The sequence below is a fragment of the Dermacentor silvarum genome, chromosome 11 (genome assembly GCF_013339745.2).
Source record: "Dermacentor silvarum isolate Dsil-2018 chromosome 11, BIME_Dsil_1.4, whole genome shotgun sequence".
Classification (NCBI taxonomy): Eukaryota; Metazoa; Arthropoda; class Arachnida; order Ixodida; family Ixodidae; genus Dermacentor; species Dermacentor silvarum.
This window is the reverse complement of record NC_051164.1, coordinates 111,198,904-111,217,651: the sequence shown is the minus strand read 5'-3', so window position 1 is coordinate 111,217,651 and position 18,748 is coordinate 111,198,904. Positions and strand designations below refer to the sequence as shown.

At 46.2% G+C, this 18,748-nt stretch overlaps 2 protein-coding genes across 2 annotated transcripts in view; one reads left to right on the top strand and one right to left on the bottom strand.

Moving 5' to 3' along the window:
• Positions 1 to 17,112, bottom strand: part of LOC119433501 (excitatory amino acid transporter 3) — a 62,359-nt gene extending 45,247 nt beyond the window's left edge. Inside the window, exon 1 of the mRNA XM_049658988.1 lies at positions 16,844 to 17,112. The gene's annotated coding sequence lies outside the window, so the exon portion shown is untranslated. The remainder of the gene's footprint in view (positions 1 to 16,843) is intronic.
• LOC119433267 (equilibrative nucleoside transporter 1) overlaps positions 1 to 18,748 on the top strand; it is an 82,267-nt gene that overhangs the window by 7,216 nt on the left and 56,303 nt on the right. The window lies entirely within an intron of this gene.

The window sequence follows — 18,748 nt, the reverse complement described above, 5'->3', positions numbered from 1 at the left end:
GGCAGTGAGCGTCGTGACTTCGACCGTTCTCCTAGCACATCTGGCGGCGATTGCCGTTCACGTTGTGTTCGCTGGCACGAGCATGCGTGTTTGAGCCGCCTTCCACCAATGCACTGCTTTCATTCATGCTTCGCGAGGTCGCCAACACAGCATAGGAAAAAATTCCCGGCAGCATCCATCTCCCCGATGACTATCGACGTTAATGCGATTAGCATTCAAGCAATGTAGCGACACGTCGCATTGCCGGACACTTTATTTACAATCTGTAGTGGCCATTTTGACATTTTCATTGATTCGGCTAATTGCGACATACACTGTCTCCGGGATCGGCACACTTTGCTATGACATTCTCGCCCACCACATAGTGAAAAGAACACAGGAACCCAATGTCCCTGTGTGGTCGTCTTATTTTGTGCAATTATGACTTCTCTACACGTGAACCAGATATATGCCTGCGAAGAGTTGATAAATATGCAGTTGCTTTCGACCCACAGCTTGGAGGGGTACCCCGACCGCCTACTCCTTTCTGCTTTAATATCCTGTACTGCACTTCTTTACGTGCAGTTTCTTTCTTTTTGTCTTTTCTGATACATGTTAATTATGGGGTTTTACGTGCCAAAACCACGAGCTGATTATGAGGCACGCCGTAGTGGTGGACTCCGGAAATTGGGCCACCTGGGTTCTTTAACGTGCACCTACATCTAAGTACATGGGTGTTTTCGCATTACGCCTTTCATGTGCTGCGCTTTGTCCGCTTTTTTCTCATGTGTGGTCGTTAACGACTGCTGCTGCCGCTGCTGCTGCTGCTGCTGATGATGATGATGATGATTTATTGGCACCCCGTTTGAAAGGGGGGCGGAGTCACCTAGCGTGCTTGAGGTACTCAGGTGTGCTTTACATGCCATTCTAGCATTTTTGTATACATCTCCGTAGTCTTGTTTTTCTTCATCAAAAATTCTCTACCTTGTACTGCTACCTATGCTTGCAACAGATCCGGTCGTGTCAATCTCTTCTCTGCTTCTTTTTTCACCAATACTCCAAACGTCTCTAGCTTATCTCGACTGCTGACCGGTTGTTGCTTCCGTCCACTTTAAATCCAAGCGCTTCGGGAAGGTGTACGTTTTACCTACTCGTCTCACTGGGCGAATACCTTCGCATTTCGTTAGGATGTGCTGAGTGGTCTCCGGATTTTCGCTGTAGCAAAATCCGGTTGTGTGCTTCGCGCACCTCAGCGCGCCCCACAACGGCCCTCTTGAGAGCTTGAAAATTCGTCGATGTCGCATAGGCGAATAGAAGGCACGCGCCAGTTGAGAATACTCGTAGACCCCACAAAAATGCATAGAGCACGAAGTGGGCATTGGTTGCTTTACTTTATCAACTGATGAGTTTAAAGTTACTTTAATGTAAACAGTGCAGTGCTCACGACGGTTCTGCAGTTTTGCTTCGCCTAATTGGATCGTAATTGCTTAAGAGTGATTGAATAGACGCTTAAGAGCAACACTAAATCAGTTTATATTGTTAGACAAATTATTCTTGGAAACTCATTTTGATCTTCCTTGTCCAGGAAATTTTCATTCCTAACGAGTAAAATTAGTGCCAACCACTTCCTTAACACACTTTCTTTTTATTCAATGTTGCACCAATGCTGTGGCATCGTTGAAGTCGGTGCGGTACCTCGGATGTCGCAATACTTTCACACATTTTGGCCTTTCTCACCACATCCACATTTTGGATGTGGATTCACATTCACACATTGTGGATTCATGTACATTGTGGATTCATTGTGGATTCATTGTGGATTCATGTACATTCACACATTTTGGCCATCACCACATCTCGCGGTGATGGCTGTGCAACCTCCCGAGGCCCCGTCCGGTTCCGGTTCATCAACGGGAATCGCTTCGAGGAAGCGCGGAAATACATCTAGCGACAGCGAGGATACTGAACTGTACTCCGCATCTGCTGACGAGTCATCGCAAGACGGCTTTGAACCTGTCTTGCACCGTAAAGCCAAGCGAAGGATCGTCAATGCATCTTCGGTGTCAAGTTCGTTCACCGTAAAAACTGCACCTCAACGATGGCCTCATACCGTCCTGTTTGTGCCAGAGCACTCGACAGACAATCTGCGCGTCCTCAACAGGCAAGCACTGTCTTTGTTTCTTGAGAACACTGTACCAAACGAGATCAAGGATGTGAGGATAAACACGCGGAAAAACATCTTAGCCGTCGACGTGATGACCACGAGTGCGCTGAGCCCTCTGCAGCGTATAACGCAGCTGGGCAACATAAGGGTTCGATCCATTGTCCCAGCGGATGGTACCATCATTGCAGGAGTCATTTATGACATTGACATTGAGATCCCTGACACAGACCTTCCAGTGCTCATAAAACCAGCAAGTGAGAGCAACGGTATTGTGCACGTTGGCCGTCTTGGCAAGACACGTTGTGTGAAATTAACGTTCAAGGGTGATTGCCTTCCTTCCTACGTGAAGGTTGGCCACTTCCGCCACCCGGTTCGGCCATTCGTTCCAAAACCGCTGCAATGTTATAACTGCCAGAGGATCGGCCATGTGAAGGGCGTTTGCACGAATTCAGCCACATGTCCCCGATGCGCCGAGCCACACTCAGAACAAAACTGTAATGCGACTGTTTTGAAGTGCCCTAACTGTCAAGGCGCTCACAGTGCTTCATCCAAAGACTGCCCGAAGATTAGGAAGGAATGTTCTGTGCTCAAACAAATGGTACGGGACAGTTCCACCCACAAGGAGGCCGCTGAAGCAGTGCGACGTAGACGCCGCCGCCGCCGACGGTCCTCACGTAGGACTGCGCCAGCTTCGAAAAATGCGTTACCTCTTCAAGTAACAAAGTCACCTGCAGTTCCCAGCGCAGCAAACGCTGACACAGGACGGCAGAAAACTACGAGACGTCTCTCTACAGATGAATGGCCACCGCTCCCAAGTACACGACCTATTGATACGCAGCAGCAAGTGCCACATCCAGTACAGCAAGCTGCTCCATCGGATGAGGTGCGACATACAGATCAGCAAGTGGTATCGCTACTGCGATCCTTAATGAATGCCATTCGCGTGTTGCTGAGCAACATCCACACAACGTCAGCCAAAAGTGCACTGCAAGTACTGGACACACTAAGTCCGGTGCTGGCAGCCCTTGAGTAAATCATGGCTCACCAGCAGCTGTCTTTTCGAGAGGAGGTCCGAAAAGCAGCAATCTTCCAGTGGAATGCCCGGGGACTACGATCGCGCATCGCCGATTTCCGACGGTTCGTGTACGCCAACAGGTTTCCCATCATCATCATCTGTGAGCCGAATTTATCGAACTCAATCAGGCTATCCGGCTATGAATCATTTATGTCATCAACTAGTGGTGAAAAAAGCAAGGTTATGGTGTTTATTCGCCGTGACCTCACTTACATTCTTCAACCTGTGCCACCTCATGACGATAACCAATACGTATGCTTAACAGTAAAGAAGAAAAGACTTACCGTCACTGTTGTTGGTGCGTACCTAACACCATCAAGTAGATTTGACTCCAAAAGATTACGAGATATCCTGTCAGCAACGCCTGATCCATGGATTATCATCGGGGACTTCAACGCACATCATACAATCTGGGGAAGTACGAAAATCAACGCGAAAGGCAGAGCCTTGGTATCATTCGCCTCCGACAGCGAGCTCTGGGTTTTAAATGACGGCAGTCCTACTTTTTTACGCGGCTGCACATACAGCAGCTGTCTTGACTTGGCCTTCGTATCACGAAGTCTCGTCAGGCGTACAGGATGGTTTACGGACATTGAAACGCACGGGAGTGACCATATTCCCACATATGTCAAGATCAGAGGACTGTCGTCGTCGAAATCAAGTGATACCATCCGAAGAGTGGACTGGCCCAAATTCCAGGCTGTTATTGAAGACCAATGTCAAGGTAATTTATTACATAATTTGGAAGAAATAATCAAAACCACAGTGCAAGACAGTACACGTACTCTAATGCGCTCTTCGAAATTCACTGAATTTGACGTAGAATTAGAGCGACTTCGAGCTATACGGCGACGTGCCGAACGTAGATACCGACGCACGAAGTCAATGGACGATCTACGGACCGCTAGACGCCTACAAAAGAAGATCCAGCGCCGGTTAGATAAGCTAGAGTCACAACGCTGGACTGCTTTCTGTGAATCGTTGGACCCTCGCAAGCCCCTATCGCACTTATGGAGGACGGTGCGAGGGCTCAGGACGCCACCCGTACAACAGTCTCCATTCAAGGCTCTGGCCCTCTTCCAACAACGACCAGATATTGAGGTCGCAGAAGACTTCTGTGCCAGATTATCCGGGCAGCACACAGCTTCCAACAACTTATCACGTTTCATCAGCTTCCCGGCACCACGTGACCCCCGCATGGATCTTCCATTTTCAATCCATGAACTCAAGGCGGCGCTAGCTTTGTGCAGACACACGTCGTCACCCGGACCTGACGGAATTTCTTACAGAGCTCTGTGTCATCTCGGTGAGCGGGCGAGGAGTGTTCTTCTTGAAATCTATAATGAATCCTGGCGAGCTGGCACACTTCCCACAAGCTGGAAGACTAGTCGCATAGTTCCGCTACTGAAGGCTGGAAAGTCTCCGTTGGAACTTTCTTCGTATCGCCCGATTGCATTGGCGAGCTGCGTGGGAAAAGTGATGGAGCGGATGATCCTCGGACGCTTGGAGTGGTACTTGGAATACCACAACGTCTACCCAGATGCCATGGCAGGATTCCGACGCGGCCGCTCGTCGATTGATAATGTCGTCGACCTGGTTACCTATGTTCAGCACCAAAAAGGGTGTAAACGTCTGTGCGCTTCTTTGTTCCTCGACGTCAGAGGTGCGTACGACAACGTTACACATGAATCCATCCTCGCCGCTCTCGAAGAAATAGGCCTCGGTGGTCGGATGTTCCGATGGATTCATAGCTATCTCTCTATGCGATCTTTCTTTGTGAGCACCGAGGACGGCCGTACTTCTTTGCATTACACCTACTGTGGCGTCCCCCAAGGTGGCGTACTGAGCCCTACGTTGTTTAACCTTACGCTGATTGGTCTCCTTCATCACCTTCCAAACACAGTTAAATTATCAATGTACGCGGACGACATATGCGTTTGGGCGTCCGGAGTGACACGCCTACAGCTGCGTGCCAGGCTCCAAAAAGCTGCCACTCAGACTGCACACTATCTCCGAAATCAAGGCCTGGAGATTTCATCTGACAAATGTGCACTTGTGGCATTTACGCGTAAGCCTATGACGCATTACAGTGTGTTAATCAATGGTCAGATGATACCATTTGTACGGTCATATAAATTCCTGGGTGTCATTATTGACAGAGACGTTTCATGGAGCCCCCATGTATTGTACATGAAAAAACGGTTGACAGGCGTCTGTCACCTTTTGAAATTCTTCGCTGGAAAGACCTGGGGAATGTCGACAAGCGCTATGCTTCGATTATATAGAGTACTTTTTCTTGGCTTCTTGCGGTACAGCTTGCCAGCATTGACTAACGCAAGTACAACAAGCCTACGTACCATACAAAGTGTGCAGGCCCAGGCGCTGCGGATTTGTCTAGGTCTTCCTCGAAGTGCGTCAACGGCGGCAACTATTGCAATCGCCAGAGACCACCTCATAAAGACCCACATCGCAGTTGAAGCAATTAGAATGCACGTAAGGCACCTTGCACGGACTCCTTGCCACCATCTAGCCTCTCTACCTGCGGAGAGACCACACGCCTCGTTCTGCCGAATGGTATCCGCACATCGCGAGGCTATACCATCTTGCTTCACACCTGCCGCGAGACCTTCCACTCCTCCTTGGTGTCTCATTCAGCCAACGATCATCCTGACAGTACCTGGCGTCCGGAAAAAAGCAGATATGTCATCGCCGGCTCTTAAACAGCTTACCTTACTCCTATTATATGAAAAGTACCGGAATTACACCCACATATACACCGACGGTTCCGTCTTGCAGAACAGCTCTACCGCCGCTGTCGTTATCCCAGAAAAAGCCACCACTATCAAGATGAAAACATCTCACTTGACAACGTCAACGGCAGCAGAACTGGCAGCGCTTCGAGTCGCACTACATTTTATTAATGATGAACCAGCACACAAATGGTCCGTTTTCTGCGACTCGAAGACGGCACTGCAGAGTTTACTGTCAGCCTTACGGCGCGGTCCACAGGAACAGCTGGTTTTCGAAATCACAGAGGCCATACATCACCTGACTGAAAAAGGACACGAAATAATCTTTCAGTGGCTGCCAAGTCACTGTGGAATTATTGGCAATGAACGTGCCGATCAAGCTGCTCGTTTAGCTCATGAGCAAGACAACCGCCTATCGATCCCGCTGTCTAGGACAGATGCTGCAAGGATGCTCCGCCTGCTTGCACGCCAATGCACTTCATCAGACTGGAATAAACCACATTTTATGCACGCCCGATTATACACCTTGGATCCAACCTTAAGCCTTAGACTTCCAACAAGACTTCCCCGAAGAGATGCGACCCTTCTGTGTAGGCTATGGTTGGGCGTCGCGTTCACCAATGCCTACGCGTTCCGCATAGGGATGGCCGACAGTGCAGCATGTGACAATTGTGGAGACGCGGAAACGATTCGTCATGTTCTTTGTGAGTGCCCACAATACAGTGTGCAGAGACAATCGCTCTCCGTCGTGCTGAACCAGTTGGATGACCAGCCATTTTCGGAAGAAACAATTCTGCAACATCGACGCGACTCAACATCGCATCAGAAGGCCGTGCAAGCGCTCCTGCGGTTCCTGAAGTCCACTGGCCTGTGTGAACGTCTGTGACTGGAACGCCTCCTTTGTTACCAATGCCTGTGTTTTTTTTTTGTTTTTTTTTCGCTCTCTCTCTCTCTCTTTGCACTCTCTCCAACCCCTTTATCCCCCACCCCAGTGTAGGGTAGCAAACCGGAAACTGACTTCTGGTTAACCTCCCTGCCTTTCCTCTCTCGCTTGCTCTCTCTCTTGGCCTTTCTTGATGGGACGGGAAGTTTGGTCGAAGTTGCTAGGTTTCGTGTTTTGTTACCTTATAATATAACGTGAACTCTTCTTTATCGATAAACAGTTAACTTGCTGCCAAAATCTATGACGTCAGATGGAGCTGGTGCGGGAAAATTGAGGTGGTGTCGCTACTTGTTTTATTTTCTGGCTTACCGAGCTTCCACTCACGGTAAGACAAACGTTTTCGGTATCTTAAAGGCGTAATCAATTATTCTAACCTAATCGTCTCCTTTATAGTTCATTTAACATGTACAGCAAAGAAATGAAAATAGTCGTGATAGCACCGCACCGTTGGTTAGAAGGTTTTTTTTTTTTTTACTTTCATTTTTTTCTTTAAGAAAAGAAAGATGCGATGCGTGTTCGAGGCCTGTCTCTTCGCTTTCTATCGTCACCTGCCAAAGCGGTTCAGCAGCTATGCCGCTCTGCTGCAAAGAACGAGGTCGCGGGTGCTTACCCCTGGAGTTGGAATGCAAGAACGCAAGTGTGCAGTGCTTTGAGTTCACTTTAAAGCATACCGCACACACATCATTCGACCGTTCATATACAGGTTCCCGTTATAAAATTCAGTGGGCGACAGCTCGTCCTGTTTGTTTCTAATTATCCTTTTGGTCTTGCGTTCCGTTGCCTAAGCCAGTAGTAGGAATCCTCAACGCTGATTGAAAAAAAAAAATTCTGCTGATTTTCTATTGAAATGAACGTCGTAAAATCTGAAGGCGAAATTTTTTGGTGGTCTCTCGGTTGTAAGATGGTCAACGTGGTAAGCGTATGCGCTCGTTTATTCGGAGATTTATACTCTGCCACTATAAATGTTTCAAGAGCCAGGGCTTAAAACAAAGGTCGTGACCTCTGGTGGACCTCTGGCTCATTCGTGTAAAACATAAAGCTCTAATTGAAGAGACTCTCGCGACATAAACAAACGTATATATATATATATATATATATATATATATATATATATATATATACGTAGTTAGCCTGACCTGGCTAACTAAGGACTTTTGTCCTGCCAAGTTGGAACGGGCGAGCTGCGCCTCCCACTGCTCCAGTGTGTTACTGGTATTTGGTCTGTGAGGGTGCTTAGCGCACTCCCAAGTTACATGTATTAGGGTAGGTATGCCACCGCACCAAGGACAGCTGGCCCTATAACGAGTGGGATACATGGCGTTTAGCAATTTTAAATGGGGGAACACTCCGGTCTGTATTTTACGCCAATCGGCGGCCTCTTCCCCGCTAAGTTGTGGGTGAGGCGGCGGGTATTTTCTGCGGACTCCACGCTGATGAGCAAGGATGTCTTTGGCATTTAAATTGGTGCAATTTTGTGAGGGATAGTGCGAGTTGTTGGGGTTAGAAGAGGACGCCGTCGCTCGGTTAGTAAACCCTCGAGCTAACGCGTTAGCCTTTTCGTTCCCCTGAACCCCTGCGTGGCCCGGGCACCAGAGCAAGCGATGACGGTGGTTCAAGGATCGCGATAAACGTAAGTTCTTATCGATGTTTGCGACCTCTACCGAAACCAAAAACAATCTAACGTTGTAGCGTAGTGTGAGATATGACAAGGCTTATGGCTAGTCTGTTGGAAACTATATCCTCGGATGGGTATAGAGGCTAGATAAGAACACGACAATGGGGCCCAGGTGTAGACGTCTGTATCTTTATCGACAGTGTCGAAGTCTCCCGCGTCATAGTTACTACCCTCCCGTAAGAACCCACAGTTTGGAACGCAGCAGAGAATACAAACATTGCACACAGAGCCATCAAACATCGGGCTTCGTGTGAAACATCTCCGTACATCGGAGATGTTTCACGCAGAGCAGTTTCCACCGCAGTCGTTCACGTAATGATTACGCTGCACTGTAAAACACTCGCACAAGTGCAGAGATTGCCTGTCAGACCTCGGAAGCCGCAGAAGTTGCTGACGCATAGTATGCAGCCTAGGCCGGTATAACGTAAAACTATTTAAACCTGTTTTATTCCGAATTCGCCAGTAGCCCTCCGTGATATATGTCAAAATAGCTCAGGCCCCGCCCACATGGGCTGCAAATGACATTGTTTTGCATTATCCCCACCCTACTCAACTACTATTTCAATTTTCCATGCAAACTTTGCCTTGATTAGATTTTTCTTGCCGGCAGTCGGTGGACAGATCAGCACTTTCGATCGAAAGCAGGGCGATAGGCACCTGGAACCTTCCTCTTTTTATTCTTTATACCATAGTGTGTTACGTCTCGCGAGCTCTGCATACAGTTTTTGCTCCCTAAGCAAATAAGAGGAAAGAAGAGAACTAGCTGGTCAACATAGCTGGATAAAATTTCAATTTGCGATGGTAACTCAATGCGTCCATAACCTAGCGTCAAGGCAGCTTTCTCTCCACCGTTTAGAAGTTCATTGCCCTTAACTTGCTAAGCTGATGCGCAGAAGTAGTGTACGCGTAGCGCACTGCAAGTGTAGCTCACTCTACGCATGAGCTTGTTCTCCTCTGCCTCTCCCAGTGAGGGTGGGGGAGAGCAAACTACACGTTCATACACCCTGCCAAGGAAAGCAGTTGCAGCCTTGACAAAGACAAGTCCCTCTGTTGAAATTTTGGCCACAGCAACATCCCTTGTTCGACCACTGTTGATGAACACACCATCAAGTCACTAGCCCCCGTCGAAGCAACGTTATGCTCTTGTGTTTTACAGCTTCTTGATCCTATCGATGATAACATTTCAAAGCGTTGATTTTGAAGAAGAGACATGCATATGAAGAGCACCCCTTTCTATCCACGTGCCACGCCGTGCAAGAATATAAAAAATAGGGTGTCATTGTGAATTACTATTTAGTGCGGAGGACAAATGCTTAAGAAAAGAAAAAGAATGAATAGCGTTAGTGAGAAAGCTTACTTGTGGTACTCGTGCAATTCATGATGCATTAGGACCGAACGTACAGGGTACGATTTTTACGTAGTGAGGTACATAATTACTTCCGTTGACTAAATAGGTAAACCGAGTAGACTAAAACAGATTAGCGTGCAAATGTTCGTACAAACTAAAGTAGCCGTGCAAACCCACTACAAATATATAAAAAAAATTGGCCGCATATCTGCTTGCTTCGCTGCAAATGGCGTCGAAAGACGATAGTCTTCTGCCGCCCCGGATACGTAACACCCTCTCTTCTCCCCCCTCCCACCCCTCACGCTCTTCCCCCTTCCCTCTCACTCCTCCCATGATAGATGCAATGGAGGTTTTGCTAAATTCAATTCAAATTTCCCGTGCTCGCCCTGCTCTCGCGCCATCTGTTGGGACCTTTATTACTGTTTATTTATTTATTTATTTATAGTACCCTCAGGGCTTACAATGAAGCATTACAGAGGGGAGGGGCTAAAGATACAGATAATTATACAAAAAGGAGAAAGGAAAACAAGAATAATAATCAGATGACAGCGCACGGTATAATGTATAAATAACGCAAGTAGGAGCGACACAATAAGCATATTATTATAGTAACAAAAATTAATTATACAAAGGAAAAACAGAAAACTTCGGTAATATAGATAAACTATAAATGCGTGGTATATAGGTCAAGTTAGAGTGAGGCAATAAACAGAGAATGATAGAAATAAATCATTATACAAAACATACTGTTTGTAGACTAGACGGATAAGAAAAATAGAAATAACTTATAAACAATACTGATCAGGAGAAAACGGAACTGATTCGCTATACATTCACATCAAGTCATACTAGATAACGTTAGTGAGTGCTTTACGGAAGTCATCGGTGTTAGTTATATAGACTAGTGGATCCGGTAGGTGATTCCATTCCTGGCATGATTTCGGAAGAAATGAATTACCATAGGTAGACGTCTTGTGGAATGGGATGTTCACCTTATGACGATGGTCCAAGCGTGCAGAAGGGGCTGGTTCGATAAAGCGTGACTTGAGTGTGGGAATTAAATGGTATATTTTATGGAACAGACAAAGGCGAGCGATTTTTCTACGTTTAGAAAGGAGAGGTATGTTTAGGGCAAGTTTCATGCTAGTTACGCTTGCTGTGCGCTGGTAATTGTTAAGAATAAAACGAACCGACCGATTCTGCACAGCTTCTAAGCTGTTAATTAATGTTAATTGATGAGGGTCCCATACAGATGATGCATACTCTAGGTTAGGCCGAATATAGGTGACATATAACTGTTTTTTTTGGTTTAAAGCCGGCTACAAAGCCGCGGCTTCAGTCGGTTTGTTTTAACGCGTTGTGTCTCTTCGACACCATTTTTAACGTGTTGATTTTTCATGTACTATCGTAAAAACCAGTCCAATGTGTATTCTTAATTAAATGAACGCTGCTTATCACGGTTATGTACATATATTTTGCCTCAAATAGGCCTGAGGTTTCCTTTGCGCTGTATAACCTTTGCGCTGTATAATGTTGACGTGTATGAACCCGTGCCACCAGTGCTAGTAGCTCGTTTGGTTTTCGCCGGGCGGTTGAATCGAGTAATAGACATACATACATACATACATACATACATACATACATACATACATACATACATACATACATACATACATACATACATACATACATACATACATACATACATACATACATACATACATACATACATACATACATACATACATACATACATACATACATACATACATACATACATACATACATACATACATACATACATACATACATACATACATACATACATACATACATACATACATACATACATACATACATACATACATACATACATACATACATACATACATACATACATACATACATACATACATACATACATACATACATACATATATACAAAGTTTTTCGCTTTTAGGTAGCCCAAGAAAGGCTATCGTCTTTAAAAACTCAAAAGGGTGCATGGTTCGTGGCCCGCAAATTAGAAAGTAGCTGCTGTTACAGGCAGCAGAAGAACTTCTTTTGTGATATCTTGCTAAAGAAATTTTATTACTGCACATCGCTTCTCAGCGCAAGCGAGGTAAATAAAGGTGATGATGATGATGATGATTTAATGGCGTCCCCGTTGAAACGGAGCGGTGACAAATAGTAATCTAGACTGCTTGATTTAGTGAGGCATGCTATGCATGTTTTTTTCTAGCATTTTTGTATACATCTTCTTAATCTTTCTTTTTTCTTGAAAATCTATCTTGTACCGCTACCTATTACTGTACCAGATCCGGTCGTATCAATTTTTTCCCCTGCTTTTTATCCACCAATACTCTAAACGTAACTTGCTTATCTCGACTTGTGACCGGTTCATGCTTCCGTCCACTTTAAATCCAAGCGCTTCTGGAAGGTGTACCTTACCTACGGGCCTCACTGAATGAGTTCCTTCGCATTCTATTAGGATGTTCTGATTGGACTCCGGAGTTTTGCTGCAGCATACACATGCCTAATTTAGTTCCGAATATTTGCTCTGGCATGTTTTTAGGCAACCGGCTCGAGCCTCAAATAGCAAGGCACTACCCTTTGCGTTATCATACAGATTTTCCCTTCTGATTTCTTTCTTCCCATTCCTGTAATTATCTGTCGTCATTCTTGTTTCCAATCTTTGTATCCGAGTCACTGTCTCTGTTTCTCTCACTTTCTTTCTGATGACTCCTGGTTGTCTATTCACACTTAAAATATTCCTGTACTTGGTTGCCAACTTTCTTGGCCTCTTCCTCCATTCTGTGTCCACACTTTTCAGGTACAGATACTTGTGCACGTTAGCCGCCCATTTGTTTTCATCCATGTTCCTGAGTCTTCCTTCAAAACTAATTTTGCTCTGCGCTTCTCCGACTTCAAGAGAGGCCCAACCCATGTCACCCTGCACTGCCTCATTTGTGGTTTTATCGTAGGCTCCCAAAGCCAACCGGCCTACTGATATTTGGTTAACTTCCGACCCCGACAAGATATCCGATTTTAAGCATAGAATGGCATTTGCGAACGTTAGCGCTGGCACAATTACTCCTTTCCAGATTCCATGCACAACCTCATACTTATTGTGGCCCCACAGTGCTCTGTGTTTCATTATTGCTGCATTCCGCTTCCAATTTATTTTCAGATTATCTTTATGGGTGCTTGAGTAAGTCTTTCCTTCGTTTATGTATACGCCGAAGTATTTATATTGCTTGACTATGGGTATGACTTGCTGTTGAATTGACACCACGTAATTAATTCGTCTATTCATTAAAGATAATTCCCGATTTCTCTCTGCTAAACTTATTTGTCGCTGAGTTGCCATAGATACTCGCAAATGTCTGCAAATCTCTTGTATTGTCTGCTAGTAGCACTATGTCGTCCTCATACATCAGTCCAGGGACCTTCTGTTGCACCATTTGTGCATTACGCATGTAGGATAAATCAAACCCTAGTTCGCTGTTTTCCAGTCATTTTCTATGTCCTTAGCATAAAGCGTGAACAACAATTAAGACAGAGGACATCTTTGCTTCAGTCCTTGGTGAATTCCCACCACTTCATTACTTTTTCGACCTTCCCATACAACTTGTACTCGGTTGTCTCTATATATCTCCCTTAGCAGCTACACGAAATCGTCATCTATGCCTTCTTGCTTAAGAATATCCCATAACAATTACCTGTCTACGTTGTCATAGGCTCCTTTAATATCTAGAAATACTATCGATAACGGTCTATTCTGAGCTACTGAAATCTCTATGCACTGAGTTAGTACAAATACATTATGCTCTAAGCGTCTGCCTGGCCAATGAACAGCAGACCCCGTTTCGGTTACTGGGCCTGTGAGGGTGCTCTCTTGTCAAGTTCCGTTTTCTTTTACTGCGCAGGCCTCTCCTGTATCAAATATCTTCCTTATCTCTTCGTTTCATAAATTAAAGGAATTGCGTGTGTAAATAAATATGATGATTTCAATAATATTTCACGGCGTAAGGATACTTTTGGTCAACGTGTGAAATAAAAAAAAACAAATTGTGTGTATATATAATCTACCAATTAAGAGTTTTATTTTCGATTCTTACGCATTTCCAATGCTTTAAATGTGTCAAACTTTACTTTCAATTCGCTAAATGATAAAGCGATGATCAAGGCAGTGCTAAGCGCATCTTCTATTTGGTGGAAACGAGGCGAAACAACGTCAAGCCTTCGTCGGGCCGTGACTCTGCTTGTTATGAAATTAAGCCTACCGAGTGTGAGCTACAATATGATGCTGAACAACGCCAAGTGCTGTAGATGATCCCTCTGTTTAAGAAATGTACACGGTACAGATAATTACGCAACTATTCGTGATCGCCTGCAGTTTTGGAATACAAACGTACGCCGCGAAAGGGAACTGACAAATGTAGGCCAGTCGATCGAATGCTCATCATAATCGTCTTTGGACCTATGATAGGCCAAACCATATATTTATTAATGATCTAAGTACTGCAGTTCCCGTAATGATTCTTTCACTAACTTTATAATTATAAAACTTATTGATTAGTCGATTGGTTGATTAATTGGTCGATATTTGACGCTGCGGCCGACAGGCAACATACCGGACGCTGATTTTTCACCCACGAGCCAGGAGTTATTACTCACTGGAGCGAAAGGTGCCACCTCTCCGAGCTCTGACCTACTTTGCAACTGTTCAAGGTTATCTTCTTGGACAAAAAGTAATTTTAAAGGAGACAATAAAACTGAACGAGGCTGTCAAAATTGTCTTTCACGTCCTGCATTCGTACAACCGAGGACCGTTGTCGTTTACTGGGTAGACCATGCCTTATCATGCGAGTGGTAAAGCTGGCTTATTCGCTATTTTGGAAACGCAGTATACCAGTCTACCCTGACTTAATATTTTCCTTTCTTCTCGTCTCTCCTTTTAAGATTCAGAGGTAGAGCTACAGGGTAGCGAAACATCGTTACAGCTGGCCTGTAAGCATTTTTCTGTTATTGGGACGGGAACAGCTGTATAGGTTGAGAAGAGAAAGGACAGACAAACACAAGGCGTGTTTCGTGTTGTTCTTTCTTTTGTGTCTCGTCGTCCAGGCACCGCTTCTTTTTCAGTAGAGTGGACCAGCCGACCCTTCGTGCTCCGTTCGTCGCAGAGGAGCATCATAGAGTCCGTTAGGAGGTCATCCTCGCTAACTGTGAACACAATTCGGCACGCCGGCTCACGGTCCGCGACAACAAGAAGCCCGTCAAGAATGCAAGCATCGCGGTACACGCTGTGCAAACGGTCTGCACGCACGCAGCAGCGTGCCGGGCGAGAGTGACGATTCTCCATCACGGCTAAGCAAAAACTGCAGGCGCGACACGCTGCTGTGATCTCGAGGACACGCGTTTTAGTTTCATGGTCGGGGAGGCTGCAGTTCCACCGGACCGCAACGAAAGCTTGACGCCGAAGCGCTTTGCAGAGCTTCGCCCAAATGAAGCAAAAACGTATGTTTAGAACGGCACCTGTGGCTGCCTGCATATGTGCACAGTGCGTAATATGATCTTCGCTATACACACTTGTATTTCTAAGAATTATACTAGTACACATATTGCCACAGGGGCTCGGGGGCTGACGTCATGCTGCTGACCACGTGGCATCAGTTTCAATTTCTGGCCGTGGCGGCCGCTGTCCGCGGCGTAAGCGGAATACAGAATTGCTTCTCTATCGCCGTTTTGGGCGCACGTTAAACAACTTTACGTGGTCAAAACTAATCTGGGACCTCCACTATATATGGTGTGTCTCAGAACCCCTCTGTCGGTTTGTGATGCTACCTCATCAGTCAATCAAGAGTCGTGCAGGAAGGTTTTGTGTTGCTTGACATGTGGCTCAGTGGATGTATCAACTTCGCATGCGCCTGCACCGTCCTGCCAACGTTCACATTCGCTTGAGAGGGGCACCATAAAACATACGGGAGAGAGGATATAGGACCACCGTTATGGTGATAGCCTACGCGTTCTCTGGCGCCATTTGCAGCTTGTATCAAACCAACTAGCCCAAGAGTGCGTTTTGGTTCACACTAAAGGTATGCACATCCTAAACAATGTGCGAACTCTGTCAAACGTCTACGGGCCACTACACTTCACGGGCAGTCAACAATCTCCCAGGCGGAGATGCTGCAGTGCTCCTGGTGCTATGTGTTTCTGGAAGGTAAGGGAATCACTCTGTAGGTATTCCGCGCACGGGGGACGTAATATACAACTGTAGCAAAGCCTCACGGCCAGCTCTGACTAAACAAGCACTGACATGGGAGCCCTTGCGGTATTCGCGCCAACCATAGTTTAACAACCTCGGCTTGGAACGTTGCCATCCTCTTTACGTTCGAATGTCCAGAGTGAAAACAACTCCCGCTGTTAGTATTGTTACTCGCGTGTTCCCGTTGTCCGAAAAAAAAAAAAAAAAAAAACACGCTCCTCTATTCGTCACAGACCGTGAATCCATGCAACCACGCTCACCGCTTCAGGTTGCCGAAAGTGTAAGGCCAAGCGATGGAAGTCACACCGTTACAGTAGCATGAAAAAAAAAAAAAGATAAAGTGGTCTAGTAAGGCATGTTGTCGTTTGTTCAGTAAACATACACCTTTTTTGAAAGCTGACCTTGTCACCTTTGGCGTGACAGTATTAGTGTAAAACTGGTACCATTTTTACAAAACGTAACCTAACATTGTAGGGGCACTATCTTCGACCCAGAAGTTCTAGATTTTCTTGCACCTATAGTGCCGCGCCAAAAATGACGTCTTGACAGGGATAAGTCTGCCCGTGGCAACGTCTGCGCGGCTCTCAGCAGCGCTTGGGTCTGCGTCGGTTCAGGCAGCGCAAAGGGATGTGTGTACGTACTCCTTTGGGGGGCGGCCGGCGTCTAAGCGTCCATGGTAGCAACGACGGCGCAGCGAGCAGCAGGCACGGCTCCCGTTGCCGGAATGCGAGAACGCTTCCGTTGTGGCCGCGTCGCCTCTGCCGTGGCGGCCCCGAAACACGACAGCGGCAGCGTGCGGGAAACCGGTCGACGAGCGGCGAGAGAGTCGTCGCTCACCGCTTCGGAGGTTCTTCGCTGCCGTCGAGTTCGCGCCAGCGCGTGCCTTCCTTCGCTACTGCTGCGGGGGAGACCCCCGGCCAACGGCGACCGGCCGCGCTGTTTACGCTAGCGCAGGTGACGCGCGTAGCGCGATGTGCACGCGGTTCGCCGGCGTCCAGCAGCAGCGGTGTAACCTTGGCGGCTTGGCGAGATGCCTTTCTTAGTTTTGAAATTAAAGCCCTTTCATCGTCCACAAACGAGGACTCTGGGACGCTACCAGTGGTGACTTCCGGTCGACGTATTCACCTGACGATGAATCCTTTATACAGAAGCATAAAGGATATGCCGCATAATTAGTCGATGATGAACGAAACGGCTGTCCGCTACTAGGCCGGTGCCACTATCAAAGTTTTCGTCACGCCACTTTTGTCACAAATCGCACAAAAGGAAAGCGGCGCGTGTGTTTTAGCCAGCGGCATGACGCGTTTCACATATTCCTGCGCGTCGTAAGAAACTTGTACTGAAGTGCAGGAGGGCACACGTCGGCATAATCTAGAAGCATCGACACACGAGCGGAAGCTCGTCCGGTGTCGCAAGGCTCACTGCTGTCGCAACTCGCATAAAAGGGTCTGCATGCTGAAAAGGACACCAGCGGTCCCAGTACGTTCGCGACGAAGACGAAGCTTCCTTTATCGCTGCAGGAGCGCCTATGGATGTATTGTTTGTCGTGAGTTCGACACACGATGCTTGATCTAGAAATTAATGGTTCAGCGCCGAGGAATCATGGGCGCGAGAAATACCGCGCAAACACGGGACCAGCGCCGATTTACGCCAGACGGGTTACTCGGCGGAAGTCAAATGGATATATATGTCATCATCATCATCATCATCATCAGCAGCAGCAGCAGCAGCTTATATTTATGTCCACTGCATGACGACAGCCTTTCCCTGCGATGTCAATATATATATATATATATATACACACGACTCAAATGGTCATCCATGACGCCGCAAAAGTCCAGAAAATCATGGACGAACTAGTCCTCTTTGTCAATCAGCACTATAGCAATGCCGCATTGATGCGTCGTGCTAATCTCAACGTGAAATATATATATATATATATATATATATATATATATATATATATATATATATATATATATACAGGGTGTCCCAGCTATCCTGCGGCAGAATTTAAAAAAGAGGAACGGCGTTACGCGAAGCAAGCCTATAGTGCGTATTGTTTCCAGTACAGTGGAGTAGCCGCCAGTAATATTTTCGTTACTGAGATTTAATAAGTAATTGTAATTGATTATCTAACTCGAGAAATACTGTCTTAATTATCAAAGTGTCAATGAGAAAATTGTAGAACAACATGAAATACACCCGATACAGCATTCTGATGCTCAATACGTGCTACATAAAAGTGCTTTTCCGAGCATGAAAGAAGCCGGCGAATACACCCAAAGTGCTTCGAGCGGCCAGTCGCGCGGCAAGTCGTGCGACAAGAGAACAAGAATTCAGAATGGCCAGTCAGCCTCTAGAGTCTGTAAAGGAATAAGCTTATCTAGGTCAATTACTCACAGGGGACCCTGATCATGAGAAGGAAATTTACAAAAGATTAAAATTGGGTTGGAGTGCATACGGTATATAGATATTACCAAGCCCTGACTGGGAGCTTACCACTGTCGTTGAAAAGTGTACAACCATTGCATTCTACCTGTGCT